This window comes from Ursus maritimus, unplaced genomic scaffold (assembly GCF_017311325.1).
Source record: "Ursus maritimus isolate PB19 unplaced genomic scaffold, ASM1731132v1 scaffold_1, whole genome shotgun sequence".
Lineage (NCBI taxonomy): Eukaryota > Metazoa > Chordata > Mammalia > Carnivora > Ursidae > Ursus > Ursus maritimus.
This window is the reverse complement of record NW_024423343.1, coordinates 86,131,592-86,150,263: the sequence shown is the minus strand read 5'-3', so window position 1 is coordinate 86,150,263 and position 18,672 is coordinate 86,131,592. Positions and strand designations below refer to the sequence as shown.

At 34.2% G+C, this 18,672-nt stretch overlaps 1 protein-coding gene and 1 pseudogene across 1 annotated transcript in view; one reads left to right on the top strand and one right to left on the bottom strand.

Annotated features, from left to right (window-relative positions):
- LRP1B (LDL receptor related protein 1B) overlaps positions 1–18,672 on the bottom strand; it is a 1,456,161-nt gene that overhangs the window by 356,876 nt on the left and 1,080,613 nt on the right. The window lies entirely within an intron of this gene.
- LOC121106310 lies at positions 7,210–7,730 on the top strand (annotated as a pseudogene).

Here is an 18,672-nt window from a genome sequence, read left to right as displayed (position 1 = left end):
GTCAAGGTAACTGGAAATATCATTAAATATGTGTTCAATTAGAAATAATTGCTATACTAAAATAAACAACATTGTACATTATTTTTCTAATGAGATTCAGTTTAAGAAGCTAAAGTTCCTTGAAGTTTGGGAAATAAATGCATTAGCCACAAACACAGCCTATTTCTCCTCAATATTCTGGAGGAAAAGCATTTTACTAATTTGGTGGAAAAGACTCAACATGAATGTGATATTGCTTGCTGAAGTCTAAAGCCACTTGGTTGAGAAGACAGTCCAAGGAATGAACAGAACCAAAAGTCCTGTGGAAAAATAAGAACTAAACTTGGGATCTGGCTCACAAACAGCTTATTTACAAATGGCTTTGGATAAAAGTTTGAAATGTTCCTCAGAAACAATTACAAAGTTAAGAATTCCTACTCAATTGAGAGACACAAAATGGATATGAGAATGACCAGAGATCATTCTAGGAGCAGAATTGATGTTAATTTTGTAGCCAGTGGCACCAAGGCTCTAAGAACAGATACAAAGAAATGATGCTCTGGAAAGAAAGGAGGGGACAAATTGCTGTTAGCCAGAAGATGGATGAATGTCCCTGACTGAAATGAGATCTTTAACTTTGTGGTTTATCTTCCACCCTTCATGCCTCTGTCAACATAAACGGTAATTTCAATAACTCTAAGTCTCCTACAATGGCCCATATCAAGAATAGGCTTTGGGGAGTATGCAACTTCTGTTCTGCACTTGAATATGTTTAGAGATTTTTCTTCAGATCTTTCCATACATAAGAAGGGAATGTAAGCTATTCAACAAGCCAAATTGCTTTCAAGCTATATCTTTGGTCCAAAAGCACTTCTGCTTCTTCATGAAAGTTATTTTAGAATTCAAATATTTCCTCAATTTGTTGTCTATCATTTCACTTCTCTTGATCAATGGGAGCTTGATGTGAATTGGACAACACCTGCTCCAGCCCCACAGACCTCATTTTGCTATCTGTCCTTCACACTGCAGCTCCTGTCGCATAGCCTGGTAGGTGTTTTATCAAAAGTGTAAATTATTGGAATACTTTGACATTTGTGCCCTCGAAAATTCCAATTAAAGAAATATATCAATCTAAGATCCAGTAAAATTTGACTATACTGAAAAAGTGGGTTACAAAAATCCTCTAACACCTACCTTCTAAAATTAATTCTCATTTATGATCAAAACATAAGCATTTGGCATTCCTCTTCTAGACAAGAAGTCAAAAATGCAACCATAGACACCCACATCATATGTAGAGTGATGTAATTTGAGCATGAGTTTATAATTTTAAAAGACTTTAAAAGAAGTTTGCCATGCATTAAATGACATTATCTCAGAGTTCGTGGGGAATCTTCTGAATGTCTCAAAGTTTTTTTTTTTTTTCCTGTCACTTTGTTATTTTATTGTGTAACAAGTTCTCATGTAAATAAAACAAAACTCTGACTATAAAATGAGTCATATTAATTCTCTGTAAAGCACTGTGATATGCCTAGTGGTTATAAGCATGGGCTAACATTCCTGGAGGGACATGTTCTAACTCATTTTATTGTCACAACCACTGTGTAAGCAGGTGGAATTCTTATCCCAAATTTAAGGATGAGAAGCCATAGACAGGTCAGGTAATTCAATAGTGAAGTGGGATTTAAACCCCATGAATTTTATATAGATAGATAGATAGATAGATAGATAGATATAGATATAGATAATATTATATCATTATATCATATATATAGGATACATCCCATTATCTCATATATATATATATCATTACATATATATAATCATTTTATACTTTATATTTTGTGTAAAGGTGTGCTATATCCTTTGAACAGGTGCTCAGAATCTAAATATTTCCCCCAATAAGGGAAAAAAAATCCTTTAGAGTTCTCTTGACCATTCCTTGTTGTCTAAATAAGTCTTTGAAGAAAATGTTATGAATTGCAACTTCAATAATTATTTATTAAAAAATAATAGTCATTTTTTATCTTGGCCATGGTGAAACATTCTGCAGGATCCTAAGGCATCTTTCTCCAGCCGTTCTGCTGTAATACATATCCTGGGCTCACTGTGCATAAATAAATTATGCCGGTTCAGTTAAACAGCACTGACAGATCATGAGCTTCGTTTTGATAGGCAGATTTGAAATAAGATGCTTTTCTTATTTCAGTATCTGCACAGTGCTTACTGCATTCTTAAATTTATACAGGGTGATACCTATAGTATCTACTATAGTAGAACTATAGTAATTCTAAAAGTAGTACGGCCATTCTACTTTCCTTTCCTTCATTCTAGGAAACAGAGTAATCTTTCTAAAACAAGGTCAGATTATTTCACACTTCCCCAAACCCTACAGAAGCTTCCAATTTTACTTAGAATAAATCCAAAGCCCTTCCTATGGTGGCAAGATCCAGGATGGTGTGGCCTCTGGTCACAATTCTGACCTAACCAACTCTAATGTCCCCTGTGCTGACTCTCTCCAGCTATGCCTGGTTTCTTGCTTTTTCTTGATTTATCAAGCTTTCTTCTATCTCAAGGCCTTTGTATTTGCTGTCCTTCTCTCTGGAACACCCATTCCTCAGCTCTCCTCATACCCTAGAGCTTTAATGTTACATCCTTAAAGAATACTCCATGGATCACTGCTTAAAATACCACCATTTACTTCTATTATAGACTGTTCCTTTGTCCTGTTTCTTTTGCTCCAAAAATTTTGTAACTATTTGATGGATATATTTAATTCATTTTATTATTCGTCTCCTGCACTATAATGTGAGCTCCAAAGAAGCACGAAATTATGCACTGTTGTCCTCCTAGGTCCCATAAGAGAGAGAGTGACCCATTATAGGCATTTACTATGTATTTGTTGTATGAATAAATAAAATAATGAATTAATGAAAAAAACCTGTTTTGCACATTTCCTAAAACACTATCTTTAATTTCTATTGACCATGACTTATCAGCCACATGTTATGGATAGAACTTGTGTTTGATGCTACTCCTTTTGTTAATGGAATATATAAATATATAGTCATGCATCTTCACTTATCAAGGGCTTTTTAATGTGAAACTCAAGAGCTTTGTGTAAAATTCCACAGAAAAGAGAAAATTATAATTTGTCATCTATGCTATCCACAAATTGCAGTGCTCAAATGGATAATAAAACTCTGTAATCTAAGTAGCAAAGACTTTTGCAGATGACTGTTCTTTTTATGAAATTTAAATCTTCAAACAATGACTGATAGTACAGAGGGAAATTAGCCTTCCCAAGATTTCACAAGTTCATCAAAAGCTTTATTCCTTAATGAGCAATGGCAATGAAAAAAAGTTCTTATTGTGGCAGAAATCTAAAGGCAGATTTTTTAGAATAAAATATTTTAGGTGTCTGTATGATTACCTATAAAAGAGAATAAAACACTCTTAATATCTGGCTGTCAAAGGATGAGCTTAACAAAATAAAACTTGTCTAAGATTTTCCAAGATAACCATTAAACTCTAGTAACTTCTATGGTACATGTAACAGCTGGACCTGGTGACATTATGGTGATTTTATTCTCTCGCTCTCTCAAAATATTTTAGGCATCACAAAACAATTATTCTTAAAGTCCTTGTCCATGTCCTCGGTTTTACTAGATTATAAGCTCTGTGAAGGCAGGGACCTTCAGTGTTTTGCTCTGCGTTGAATCTCCAGCACAAACACGGTGCCTATGTGAAGTTATGGGTAAAATATTAATGTCTTTATTTCCTTGTAAGTGATCTTTCTCTTTGCCAAAGGCATACATATGGCAATGTGGGTAGAGTTAAAGTGTATTATGCTAAGTGAAATAAGTCAGTCAGAGAAAGACAAATACCATGATTTCACTCATATGTGGGATTTAAGAAACAAACACATGAACATGGGGGAAAAAAAAACAAGAGAGGCAAACCAGGAGACAGACTCTTAACTAGAGAACAAACTGAGGGGTGCTGGAGCGGAGGTGGGTGGGACTAGGTTAAATAAGTGATGAGTATTAAGAAGAGCACTTGTTGTGATGAGCGCTGGGTGTTGTAAGTGATGAATCGCTAAATTTTACACCTGAAACTGATATTATACTGTATGTTAACTAACTAGAATTTAAATAAGAACTTGAAAAAAAAAGTTTTTCATAACTAAATACAATAAGAAAAGAATTAATGCTTAGTTTTTACTTTTAAAAATAGGCGTTGAAGTTTATATTAAAAATAATATTTCTAAAACCCAAACCTAAAAAAATTAGATAAACTACATTTATTTGGAAAAAAATATCAAGAATCAAGGACAACGTAGCAAATTAACTGTATGTCAGAACAATAGATTTGGAAAATAATTAAAAGTAAATAGGTTAGCTAAACTCCCTAGATGACCTAATAGTGTTGTTGATTCTAGCAAAGGGGATGCCTGACCTAGACTTTCACAGAGGTTTCTGGAACCCGAGATAAGGTCTGTCCATCTGGATGGGCCAGAAAGTTAGCATTGAGAATCTCCTCAATTCATTTCCTTTGTCATTTCTTGTCAGTATCAAAGAGACATTTGAATGCAGGGCTCACACCCACAGACCTCTTGCCATCCAGTGTTGCCTGTACCGAATAGCTACTTCAACTGCTCAGCTGGTCCTACTACTGACTGGTGTCCACGCACCATCCAGAAAAGCGGAATGTGTGCCCTGAGATCTTGGTGGGTCCCATCTGAACCGCCCACATGGGCATCTAACTTCAATGTCCCAAGATGCTTCTAGGTCCCAAAGTTAAGAAAGGTAGGGTCCTGGATGATCATGGTAATGTGGAATCCTCTTGGAGGATTATGGTAACATGGAAGAGACACTTGAGTCTTCAGTATCTGGTAAGACCAGAGAGCAAGAAAATCCACCACCAGTCTATCTCACATGGAGAAGGGACTAAAAGTATTTCTTGAATATTCATGGCATATCTTCTTTTTGTGACATTTAACTCACAATTCATATGTACAAGTTGATATATATATACATATATACATATACATACATATAAATCCATATATATATATATATATCCATCTTGTAAAACTGTTTTAAGGTGGCTGTTGACAATTGTGTTTTATGTTGACTAAATATGTACATATATAGTGTTATCTACCTTAATTAAGCAAAAAAGGATAATTTTTACACTTAAATTAAGCCTGTAACACAGCTGGATTTTACAATTCTGAATATAAAATAAATAAAACTATGCCTTTTTCCCGAGTAGAGAAAAATATATACATCCAGTATGTCCTACCTTTCCTTTATATTGGCATTATGATTACAAAATATCACAAACGTTTTCCTCTCCAAACATTTTTTTCTTAATACCTGGTGCCATTAAGGTGGCCAAATCACAAAAATTACTCTCTGGCTCTACTTCATTGTTCATATTCTCCGTCAATCAAAAAACAAATATTGACCACCTTTTTCTCATAAGACTCTAGGAAAGACGTAGAAGAAATTCTGCTTTGAAGAACAGAATAAACATGTACAAAAGTTGTTTTTATTATTTTAACATATAATGCTTAAATGACAGAATAAGAATGTAATTTGATTGCTGGCAGTTACTGCATTGTTTATATGACTGCCATTAAAATGTGAATTTAAAAAATACAATGGCAGGCTAATGTGAACAAAGGTAACCTAGCGAGGGCTTAGAAACCCTCCTGCTTGGTTAAAATGAAAAAAGAAAACAATGTGCTTCTATTTTGTGTAAAACGCAGTAATCCCAGTATTCTATCTTCTCATGGAGAAATTCATCAAAATCGCAATTTTGCTACCTATTTATTAAACCTGAATGTACATGATCACTATTTCAATGTACAATCTTCATAGATACCATGCATATTAGGATATAATACATTGTGTGTTCCATTTTCCTGACCTAGTAACCTCAGAGGCTATGAATCATGTCTACTCAATAGTTCTAATACGTCAGAGAAAAATCAGGAAGAAAGGTAAGGGGTGGTAGGTAGTAGGTGTATGTCCAAAATAGTGTTGAACACTTTGTAGACGTTTTTTCATATAGCTTGTATTTATTAAGGTACATTGGGTCTTGGACTTCTCAGCAACTTTCTCTCAGCTCTTCCAGTAACATTTATAAATTCATTTTGCAGCTTTGCTCTTTTTCTCTCTGCATGCTGATTTCCCAGCTGTTTGATCTTCTGCTATTACTAATTTCAAAAGCATTTAAGCTTAAAATGATAAAACTGGTCACAAAACTGAGTGCCAGGGCACTAATGTACACTTTTGGTTATTTAAGCAGCCAATAACTTTCATCGCCATAATGATCATATGTGAAGGATATTGATTATATGTGAAGGTGTAAAAGAGTCCTGCCATTTTTACTGATCTCTTCCTATATTGGACAGATAAAATTATTACTATAAAATCATTAAAATAAAAGACATTATCATGCCTTTGTGCTAACTTTTTATTTTCAAAAGGACACATAATAGCATTAGTCATTTCATTTTGATCAAACACAGGACTGCATTGTGCAAAGCGCTCTGATCTAGTATATGACCCATGCTCTTTGCCACAAAGCAATAAGTGTTTGAGTGTTTACAGAGATTGTAAAGCAGCCACTCAGGATAAGTATTCTTTGTCCTTTATTTGTTTTCTCATTTAAGTACGAAATTCTTTGGTTTTTTAAAAGAAACACTGAAATACTTATGAACTGCTTCCTGTCTAAGGTGTTAAACATAAAATCTTCCTCATAATTACCTCCTGAATTTCCACTTTTTCTGTACATTTATTTCTAACAAAAACATTATTTGGTATCATTGTGACCTTTCCACTTACTATTTTCTCTTTAAGCCAATCCTGATTTCATTTCTAACCGAATAGAAACCAAAGCAAATTATTTCCAGAATGTTTTTGTTAGCAACTGAGAAATCTTCGTCTATACTTTCTATTTCATTTGCCTATGTTTAATCATAGGATCAGGTTATTGGAACCAGCGGGACTGAATATTACTTCTGGAGAATATCATACACTCATATACACTGGCTCCATATAAATCCATACTTGGGTTTAATCATTGTGCATAAGCTTAAACATGGAGAAAACTTGCTTCAAAGTTCCAGTTGTAATCTTGAGATGTATGACTTGATTCAGAACTTAGTTACAGGCCTTGCAGATGCCGCCACCTGGGAGCCACCCGCGCCTCCCACCAATGGTCAAACCTGCCATGTTCTTCGACATCATTGTGGACAGTGAGCCCTTGGGACAAAGTTCCAAAGGCAACAGAGAACTTTCATGCTCTGAGCACTAGGGAGAGGATTTGGTTTTAATGGTCTTGCTTTCGCAGGATTATTCTGGGATTTATGTGCCAGTGTAGTGACTTCACACACCATAATGGCACTGGTGGCAATTCCATCTATGGGGAGAAGTTTGATGATGAGAATTTCATCCTGAAACACATGGGTCCTGGCATCTGGTCCATGGCAAACATTGGACACATCACAAACAGTTTCCAGTTTTTCATCTGCACTGCCAAGATTGAGTGGTTGGATGGTAAGCATGTGGTATTTGGCAAGGTGAAAGGCGACATGAATATTATGGAAGCAATGGAGTGGCTTGGGTCCAGGAATGGCAAGACCAGCCATTGGATCACCATGGCTGACTGTGACAAATCTAATAAATTTGACTTGTTTTATCTTGACTACTAGACCATTCCTTCTATGGCTCAGGAGAGTACCCCTTTACCCCCATCTGCTCAAAACATCCTATAATCTTTGTGCTCTTGCTGCAATTCTATGGGTTCCATATTTTTCTTACTCCCAAGTCTAGCTGGAATGCAGAGTTAAGTTTATGATTATGAAATACGAAAAAACAACAACAAAAGAACTTAGTTACGAACCTACAAAACTGGAAGTGTGGTATGTCTCTTAGAAATGCAAAAATTCTGGGGCGCCTGGGTGGCACAGCGGTTAAGTGTCTGCCTTCGGCTCAGGGCGTGATCCCGGCGATCTGGGATCGAGCCCCACATCAGGCTCTTCTGCTATGAGCCTGCTTCTTCGTCTCCCACTCCCCCTGCTTGTGTTCCCTCTCTCGCTGGCTCTCTCTATCTCTGTCAAATAAATAAAATCTTTAAAAAAAAAAAAAAAAAGAAATGCAAAAATTCTAATTGAAATATTGGTGATGGAGGCATAAATTCATTTTTTCTCATCTCAGATTCAATCCAGGGGACACACATTTTTGGTGAATGCTTAAAAACTGTTTAACATTTCATGATTCCACCCTCATCACAAAAATCCAACCCAAATCCAGACAGCACAGTTGTTTGTTTCTAAAAATCCCACAGCACTGAACTTGATCTTTACTCCAAGCTGATAGCTATCAAGAGCCCCCTAACAGAAATCTCCAGGAAGGAATAGAAGCATCTCTTCTCTACGTAGGTGGCACTGGTACACCTCTGAGGTCAGGTCCATGAGATTCATTCAATTAGCTAGTGATGATAGTTAAAACCATAATAATAAATCTTATAATAGATTCAAAATTTACTGAGGAATTGCATCTTGTTAACAAGTCTGAAAATATAAATATTGATCCTCAAAAAAATTAGATGCCAGCAATACAATCAGAACAAAATAGAATGGACACTGACTTAAACTTATATGGTAAAATTTGAATTTGACAGAAAAACTAAGACTTCATAATAAAATTAAGACCAGCAATTTGTGACTTGGGAAAATTGATCTCATTAAAATTAATGGCTACACGTGACAACGCATATGTCACAATCTATAATCTATACAATTCGAATCTGAAAAAGCTAAAGAATGTAATTTTCACTATATAATTTACCTGCAAACTAATAGATTCCATAAAATTAATTCATTAAAGTTAAAATAACAGTGAAAAATAATTGTGAACATTTACAAGCATTTGATAGAAAATTAATCGAGGAATTTTTTTGAAATTTTTACATTTGTCAGATTCTTTACTGAATTGTTGGTACACATAAACATGTAGCCAAACTATTTGAGAAGTTAAATGTCAATGTGAAACGTTGGAGTGAAAAACAAAACACAAAAACTGATACTCTATAGAAGCTGTAAAATGGTTAAAAGCTCAAACTCTGATGTAAAATAATTCTGATTCTAAATCTTTGCTCTACCAAATGTGTGACCTTAAGCAATTATTTAACTGTTTTAATCCTCATTTTTTTTCTTTTTTTCAATCCTCATTTTTTTCATCTTCAATATGGCAATTATATATTATTGCCCATTCCACATTGTTGTAAATATTAAATGGCATACTAGAAATAAAATGCACAGAGTTGCACTGGATACATAATGAGTTTGCTACTTGGTTAAATGGACTGTTACCATTAGACATAAAGTTTATTAACTGCCTGTCTTTCCATGTTAAGGTTTTAAATATAATCAATCTTTCTTTCTTCTATCCTAACAAAGACCTCTCTTTCTTTCTATATTAACCCTTTCCAATATTCTTGATTTGAAACTTTCTTAATTTTTAATGATATTACTCAATTATTTACCTTAATTCCTGAAATTAGAGAAATGTTGCTGTTATTTTTTTCTACTCACATTATAGTTTCTGTAATACATATTTTACGCAATTTATATCATTTTCAGAGTTTGAATAGATTCACAGTCTGTCATCAGGGTCTGCAATATAATAATACCTACCTACTTTATATTATGTTCAAAACTCAATTTTCATAATTCCACCTACCCAAATAGACCAAGAGAGAAAAGTAAGTATTCCTAAATGTCAGCTCTTTGGATTTTGAAGTTAGATTTCATGCATTAGTTGTTTCTTTTCCCAGGATAAATCTTGCTAGTTCTCATAGGTCAGGGTTTTGAGACCATCCCAATAATCCTACTCTGAAAGTACTTGGGTCTGTGAATTTCCTTTAAGAACATGACAGGTGAATCTGAACCCCACAGGTTTGAGCACTAAGTATAGAAATCACATTTTGCATTGCTTAACAAAGCACTTCTGTTGGTACATCATGTAATACATAGTTTTACTTTAGTAGATGGAGAAATTGAAGGTCAGGGAGGTAAATAACTTCTAAGATTATGTAAGTAGCAAAACCTATATTCAAAGTCAGATCTATCTGATGCCAAAGCCCATGTACTTTCTTATACCCACCTGCCTCCTCTATTCCAGGCCCCATTCATCAATAAATACAATTCACATATAGTGTTAGTATTTAAATATTAACAAAACATAAACTTTGTTACTTTTAATGCTGAAGCACAAAGTAACTACATTTTATAATTTGGGTTGCTTATTTTTCTATGTTGTTTATCGTTTGAAATAAAATTAACCATTTCGGCACCATTCCTGGATATATACACACATAAATGTAAATGTGCATGAGCACACACATACACGTATATACAATGTGTGTACGTATCAATGTAAGTGAAAGACCTGGGCATGTATGTATAGATGTATGTGAAAGACATGTGCATATATATGTGTGTGCGTGTGTTTGTTTTTGGAGTATATAGGCATACCTATACATATGTACAAATGTTTACAACATAAATACATATACATTGAAACATTGCTTTCTTGGTGTTTCTTGATATTTTCTAGACAAATGGAGTTATTCCAGTTATCTGCTTTGGATAAATGAAATATATTTTGAATACTAATGAGAAAATGTGTTATAATTAAGTGAAATAATTTTCTAGTTTTTCTTTGCATTTAAATGGAGTGAAAATTCTGAAATTATAAGTCAAAACATGTTATATTCATTAGCAGCTTGCAAAGTTATTTTTAAAATTCTGCCTGTAAATGCTTTCTTTAAAAAATTATTGAAAGTCCGAATGTCTACATATTTTAAATATTTTAGAGAAATATATTTTAAGGTTATAGTCATATAAATGTATATGACCAGTGGACACAATATTTTTCTGAGTGAATACTGAATAATATTTTAAAATAGTATGAAGTAATACCACTTCTCAGTGTCAAAATAGAGAAAAAGATATATATTTAAAAGTAAATTATCTGAAAGAAATTCCAGCTATTCTCTCATACATATTAAATACCTAAATACTCTGAATTTTTAAACTCTTAAAAATCTGCATTTAAAGAAATAATTACAAAGAAAAAACTTTAATGACATTTACTAATTTTCTAGTATTATTTTTCTACTAATTTTCTAATGATTTGAAAATGAAAAAAATGGGCCTATTAAGATAAATATTACTTTGATTACAGATTTCAATCACATAGAAGATTAGAAGGATTTAGTTCCTCCTCCATTTCCAATTACCATCTACCAACTAGCAGAACAGCAGTAATAGACCTTAGTTTCAAGAGAAGAAAAGTTAGCTAGACGCAAAGAAATCTTTATAACAATAAAAAAAAATGTTTTAAGATACAACATTTAGTTACCAGTGGCAAACTAAATAGAATTAAAACTATATTTTGAGAGACTGTAATTTGAGAGACCTTTATGGACCATTCCATCTACAGGTTTAATGAGTTCTTAAAAAGTTAATATTGTTACACACTCACAAAACACATACACAAGCCTTCATACTTTCCAGGATGAAATAGCTTCTTCAACTCTTTTTATTTTACATTGTCAGTGAGCTATAGTATTGCACTTCACATTCTCCTCTTTTTTCTATGCTTTTTTAAACATATGTGTTAGACCCTCCCATTTATTCACTTATTCAACAAATATTTATTGAGTGTCTAGTATACATGATGAGCTGGCATGTAATTTATCATCCAAACGGAGACAATTGTGAGAGTGTAATAGCTGTTGATAACAAGTAAGAAGGTGTTGGTAACAATCATGTCAGGTCAGCAGGCACAAAATGGAACAGCCCTGGGCAACTGAAGAGTATGGGCATTTGGTCTATATGTATGCTGGGGACAAATCAGCGGTGGTCCCTACACTCATCAACCACACAGTCTAGGGGACAAGTTAGACCCAAATCAGAAAATCAATTTTAAAAAATATATATGTATACATTGTGCCACGTATCAAGAAAATACAGTGCTGAGTTGTGGAATAGGGTGAAGAATGTGAGGAGTTGGGGTGATCAGATCATTCTCTGAGAAATGAAGGATAAGAAAAATATTGACACGGGTAAGCACAGAGGGTGGGATAGGATTTAGGGGTAACATACTGGAAAAGAACTTTCCAGGCAGAGGAAATCACACATGACAAATCTGAGGTAAAACAGCTTGAAGAACTGAAAGTCTAGTTAGCCTTAAATCTCAAGAATCACACAGGAATGGTCTGGAATCCAAGGAAACAGATTTTGCAAGGCCTTTAAAGATGCAGCAAGGAGCATGAATTTTTATTTAATTGCAACCTAGTGCCTTTAAGCAGAGAAGTGATATAATCCCATTCTTAGAGCATTATCACCCTGGCAGCTTTATGGAACACAATTTATAGAGTTAGAGACAGAAGTTAGAGACTGTCTACAGTTGCAACCAGAATAGCAATTGTGATGATTAGCTAGACAAGGACACTGGTGATGGGGATGGGGAGAAAGGGACTGACCCAAGATATATTTTAGAGGTAAAACTGATCAGATTATATCTCTAGAACACTGATCTTCAACACACTTTCTGAACTCTGGCCAATATTTTAAACTGCCTTTTAAATATTTTCAGCATAGACATTTCCTAGGTCCATGAAATTTAACAAATCTAACACTAACCTCAAGATAATGTTCTCAAAGCCTAAGCCTGTTCTTCATCTGGTATTCCCTATATCAATTGTGATTTCCCCTATTTAATTCAAGGTGGAAACCAGAGTTACATAAGTACATCTCCCTCCCTTCACTTGCCACATTCAAATGACCATCAATTGCTGTCAATTTTTTTTTTCTCTAAATCTTTGAAATACAGCCTTTACCCTGTTCTTCACCCTTAGCACTACTATCCTTTATGTGGGTAGTGGCAATTATATCCCACTAATAGCACTTCCAAGGAAAGAACTATTTATGTTTTTTGAATCTCAAATTCTAACTTCTCTCCAGTCTACATGTTACTGAACAGAACTTTGGGGCTAATTCCATAGTTGAAAGATCCAAAAAATGTAACTTCCTTTCTTTCAGGAACTCAGGAATTTGATTGCTGTTAAACTCAGGGTGTCTGAGTGGCTCAGTCAGCTAAGTGTCTGCCATAGGTTCAAGTCATGATCCTAGGATCCTGGGATCGAGTCCCACATCAGGTTCCCTGCTCAGTGGGGAGTCTGCTTTTCCCTCTGTGCATCCCCCCCACCCCGCTTGTGTGCACATGTACACTCTCTCTCTCCCAAAATTAAATAAATAATATCTTAATAAATGAACAATAATATAAATAAATAAATAAATAAATAAATAAATAAATAAATAAATAAAATCTCTTACACTGTTGGTGGGAATGCAAGCTGGTGCCGCCACTCTGGAAGACAGTATGGAGGTTCCTCAAAAAGTTAAAAATAGAGCTACTCTATGACCAGCAATTGCACTACTGGGTATTTATCCAAAGGATAAAACATAGTGATTTGAAGGAGCACATGCACCCCAATGTTTATTGCAGCAATGTCTACAATAGACAAACTATGGAAAGCACCCACATGTCCACTGATTTCAACTGAAAGTGCACGGGGAAAACCTCAATAGGAGATAAATGGTGATGCTCTTTGAGGGGTTTAAATCATCAGGGTTTAATAGAGAATATATCATTCCTTGGAAGAATCCCACCGAGAAATAAACAATTTTTAAAGCACTAAAACTGTTGGACTTACAAATAAAACCAAAAGAAAGTGAGTTCTCCTTTGCTCTCCTTTGGCTGTCTATGTATTTCTCGCTGTTGGCTTGGATGAAAGGGGACCATGGACATGGAACCCCATGGGAGGTTTTATTTGTAAATAAAACTACTTTAATGTTTCTCTCTTTTGAGAAATATGTACTTTTAGATTCTTGTTTTTCTCTCATAAAGAGATATACATATTATACTAAAAAAATAAACTTCACAGGAGAAACCATTTTCCTTGGGGCAAATATTAATTCTCAACATGCTACTCTATTGGCAAACAAAGTTCTTTTTGTTTTTAATTTCTGGATACTACTTTGCATTTTCTATGTTTTCTAATAGAAAAGGCAGAGATTTATCAGAAACTTCAGAAAAAGAGATGAAGGCAATTCATCTGGCACTAAAAGAGAAAGAGTTTAGGTAAATCATTTTAAAGACTGGCCTGATAGCATTACAATTTAGAGGCAATAAAACTAGAGCATTTCATTAAAAGAATATATTCCTTAGGTCCAAACAGGACAAGTGAACCAGGAAAAGGAATTGTACCATTTGACTGAAGGACATAAGAGGCTGAGGAACTTGATTTAAATGGTTCCTAAGGTAAGTCCCTGATGTAGCATCACCCACTAAAATGACTTGGAAGGAACTCAGAAGAAATACAAGGTGACAATTCACATCCCCACTAAATTCTGGTAATGTTGGAAAACTTGCCCCAACTTTAATGAGAGATATCCTATAATTACGAGGCCAATGGGCCTGGATGAAGAAACACAACTAGTAACAGGAATATTTAGCCAGGGAAAATAAAGTAAATATATTAAAATAGAAGTTAATATGTATTGTTTTCACAACCTCATTGTCTATTCCCTAGTTCAGAAGTAGTAAATCGAAATGAACCGCAAACCAAGTAATCGTACATGACTGTATGAGCATTACTTCTTAGAGAGTACCTTAACCCCCTTTCCCTAATTATGGGCTGTAATATTCATTTTTCTTCAACCATTCCAGGAAGCAACTGAACAACCTGGCAGTAAATTTAGGAAATAAAAACTGGAAGAAGTTATTTGACCTTTGGAGGCACAGTTCCCCAATGCCTAATGTGGTAGAGGGAAGAGATAAAAGAAGGGGATTGTAGTTTTTCATATATTCCACAAAGCTAAGATGTCATAGAAGCAACTATTTTGATTAAAAGAAAATACCACATGGTCTAGAACATGTAGATGAAAGACTCATAGACACTGAGAATCAGGTTAAGAGACATATAAATCACTCCGCTTTTAAGCTGAAGGTTTAAGAAAGTCATCTGAGTAGAATCAAAGGCAAAACATACATGATGATTATTATCTAACAACAGGTTTGCCTTCTAAGGTAGAAAAACAATTGAACGGGGTGCCTGGCTGTCTCAGGCAGTAGAACATGAGACTCTTGATCTCAGGGTCATGAGTTCAAGCCCCACACTGGATGTAGAGCTAATTAAAAAAAAAAAAAAAAAAAAAAAAAAAAAGACATAGGAGTACCTGGGTGGCTCAGTCGGATAAGCATCTGATCCTCAATTTCAGTTGAGGTCTTGATCTCAGAGTCATGAGTTCAAACCCTATGTTGGGCTTCATGGTGGGCATGCAGCCTACTTAAAAATATATATATGTAGAAAAACAATGGGAAGATAGAAACATAATTCTAATGTATAGTACCTTCAGAAAAAGGGAAAATGAATTTCCTCCAAAGGCTTAGGGAATAATACACTTCCGAATATGGGTAGAAACAGAAGAACATATTAGAAAATTACCTGATATCTAAAGTTTATAGAATGCAAAATAAATTAAATTAAAAAAAGATATTATGAAGGAGTAGCAGAAAGTCAAAAGAAAAGAAAATGCTAATAAAAAGCAAGGGACTGAGATAAAAAGGAAGATATTTGAGATAAGGGAAGATTATAGGAATTCCACTAAGGCAAAAACAAAATTAAAATTTACAAGTGGCACAGTAAAGAACACTATTGCCATTTTCAAACATTGAATTACTGATGAGAAGGATTTGAGACACTCTCCCACATAAATTTGTAGAGATAAAAATAAGTAAAAATACAAAAGATATGGAGAAGACTTAGATGCTACCGAACTATAAAACGACTAAAAACCTGGAACAAAAGCAGTAATCAAAGATAAAATTTTTAACTACATAACTGATGAAAACATTGCACATGAAGAGTAAAAACCATAGGAAAAATTTAGTGGGAGAGACCCATTTAGACTTATTCTGGACAATTTTCACTCGTGACAATATTCACATGAACTTGAAGACAGGAAAATACAATTATAAACAAAGTGGGTTATAAAAAGTAATATATTTGGTTTTTGTCCATAGTTCTTGGCACAAAGTTTCTACAATCCTTAGAATTTCCTAAGTGATAGTCTTTTAATATTCATAAGAAGCCACTTTGAGCACATCTGAGTTTATGCTAATGAAGTGACAAGGTGGGACTCTGGAGTCTTAAGATGGGACAGGTAACCAAACAAGTGATTAGAAACTTGGAATCTTCAGCCCCACCCCCTAACCTCGTGAAGAAGAAAATGATCTGGGGAACCTGCCGATTCAGCTCCGTAAAAACTCCCGAACAAAGATATTTGATGGGTTTGTGGGTTGGTAAATGCATCCACATGCTGGGAGGGTGGGACACCCCAATTCCATGGGAACAGAAGCTACTGCATTTGGAACACTTGTAGACCTCGCCCTATGTACCTCTTCATCTGGTTGTTCATCTGCACCCATTCTAATATTCATTTTAATAAACTGGTGAATGCAAGTAAACATTTCTGAGTTTTCTGAGCCACTAAAGAAAATTAAACAAACCAGAGGAAAGGGTCACGGGAACTGGTTTACAGCCAGTCTGTCAGAAGCAAAAACGGGACTTACACTGGTGTCTGCAGTGGGCGCAGTCCTGTGGGAATAAACCCTTAATCTGTGGGATCTGACGCTATCTTCAGGTAGACAGGCTCAGAATTATATTAAATTCATGGTATACTCAATGTCTTCTGAAAATGGGAGCACTGCTTGGTGGTGTTGAGAAAAAAAAAAAACATGTTGAACATAGAACAAAATTCACACTGACTTCACACACCTCTATTGCAAAAAAATTTTAGAAGAAAATGTTAAAATGTTAAATGTTAAAAACAGAGTTCTGGGAGAAAAACATTAGAAAAAAAATTTAGAATCAGGCAGGTTTTCTTTCATGTACAAAAGAAACAACAATATTATCATAAACGTAGGAATGGAAATATACTGTTCAAGTACTATTTTAAAATAGTTTGTTGAAGACTCATGATCGTCCATCTAAAAAATAAGTCCGAGTAATGAAACAATGGAAGAAAACAGATATAATCTATTTTATGATATTACTGAAACTAGTTAAACATGTTCAAAAAATTATTGAAGATGGTGTTACAAAGCTTGATACGAGTTTCAAAACCTATTCTTGAAATCAAGATTTTTTAAAGAAGATTTTATTTATTTATTTGCAAGAGAGAGAGTGCACAAGACAGAACACAAGCAGGGGAGGTACAGAGGGAGAGGCAGAAGCAGACAGACATCCCATTTAGCAGGGAATCTGACATGGGGCTCAATCCCAGGACCCCAGATCATGACTTGAGCCAAAGGCACACTTAACTGACTGAGCCACCCAGGTGCCCCAAAATCAACACTTTAAAAATGAATACCAGAGCTCTTGATTTAAATCTATAAATTATATTAACAAAGTCTAAAGCTTTGAGGTTATTGAGTAAAGTTGGAAAAAAATGTTGCCCTACTTATTTTATTTGTTAGCATCTCCCTAAAATCTAGTGACTGCTCCATTAGTCATCCATTCTAAGGAAATAACTTTATTTATACTTGTGAAAATTGGAAATATCTGAAATGACCAATTATTATAGGATATTGAGAGAAATTATGATATAGTCATTTGATAAAGTACCACTGAAATCATGACATAAATTTATATATTTATATAGCCATAAAAACCAGTATATTTAATGACTGTGTGTCATTTCCCACTATGGAAGAATGGGAAAAGTATTATGATACAAATACCTATCCAATTTGAATTAGGTTTGATTGAATGTCTTACATATATGCGTATGTATGCATGTATAGATGTATACATCATACATATTACATTCCATTCAAAATAATTGATTCTAAAATTTGCTTATAGGAAAATACTTTGGGTGGTATTAACTTCCATTATAAATCATGGATATCCTGCTATTTTTATTAATGGAACCCTCTGCTATAGTTTTGAATTTTAATGATTTCTTATTACAGTTACATATAATAGATAATAAATGACAATTTCACCATTACACTATCAAAATTAAGCATTTTGTTAATATCTGGGAATTTGTGCTGCAAGATCACCATTCAACATTTGTTTATTTCTGAGGTAACTGTACATACAAGCATGTACTGGGTAACAATTTTCACAATAAACGTCAGAGTCATTGTTTAACAAAACAAAAATGAGTTTTTATATAGAATTGGTATTTTATGCATAAGCATAAATGGCTAATATGTGCATGTCTTATGTTAGTAGAAACTTGGAAATATAGAGCTGGCAGGGCATGTTAGTTGTATATGAACAAGTAGAAAAAAAATCTGAAAAGTTTTCCAGTTAAATACGAAAGATAAAATACATTTATCATCACACCCTTCTAATACTCCACATGAATGAAAATAAAGACATTAAAACACACACACAAATTTTAAAAATGAAATTATAGCAGAGATGTCAACAATAATTTGAAGTTTCAATTTTGACATACTAGTAATAAATAACTCATCAGATTTGGGAAAGATGGATGCTAAGGATCTATAATTTTTTGCTGCTTCAGAA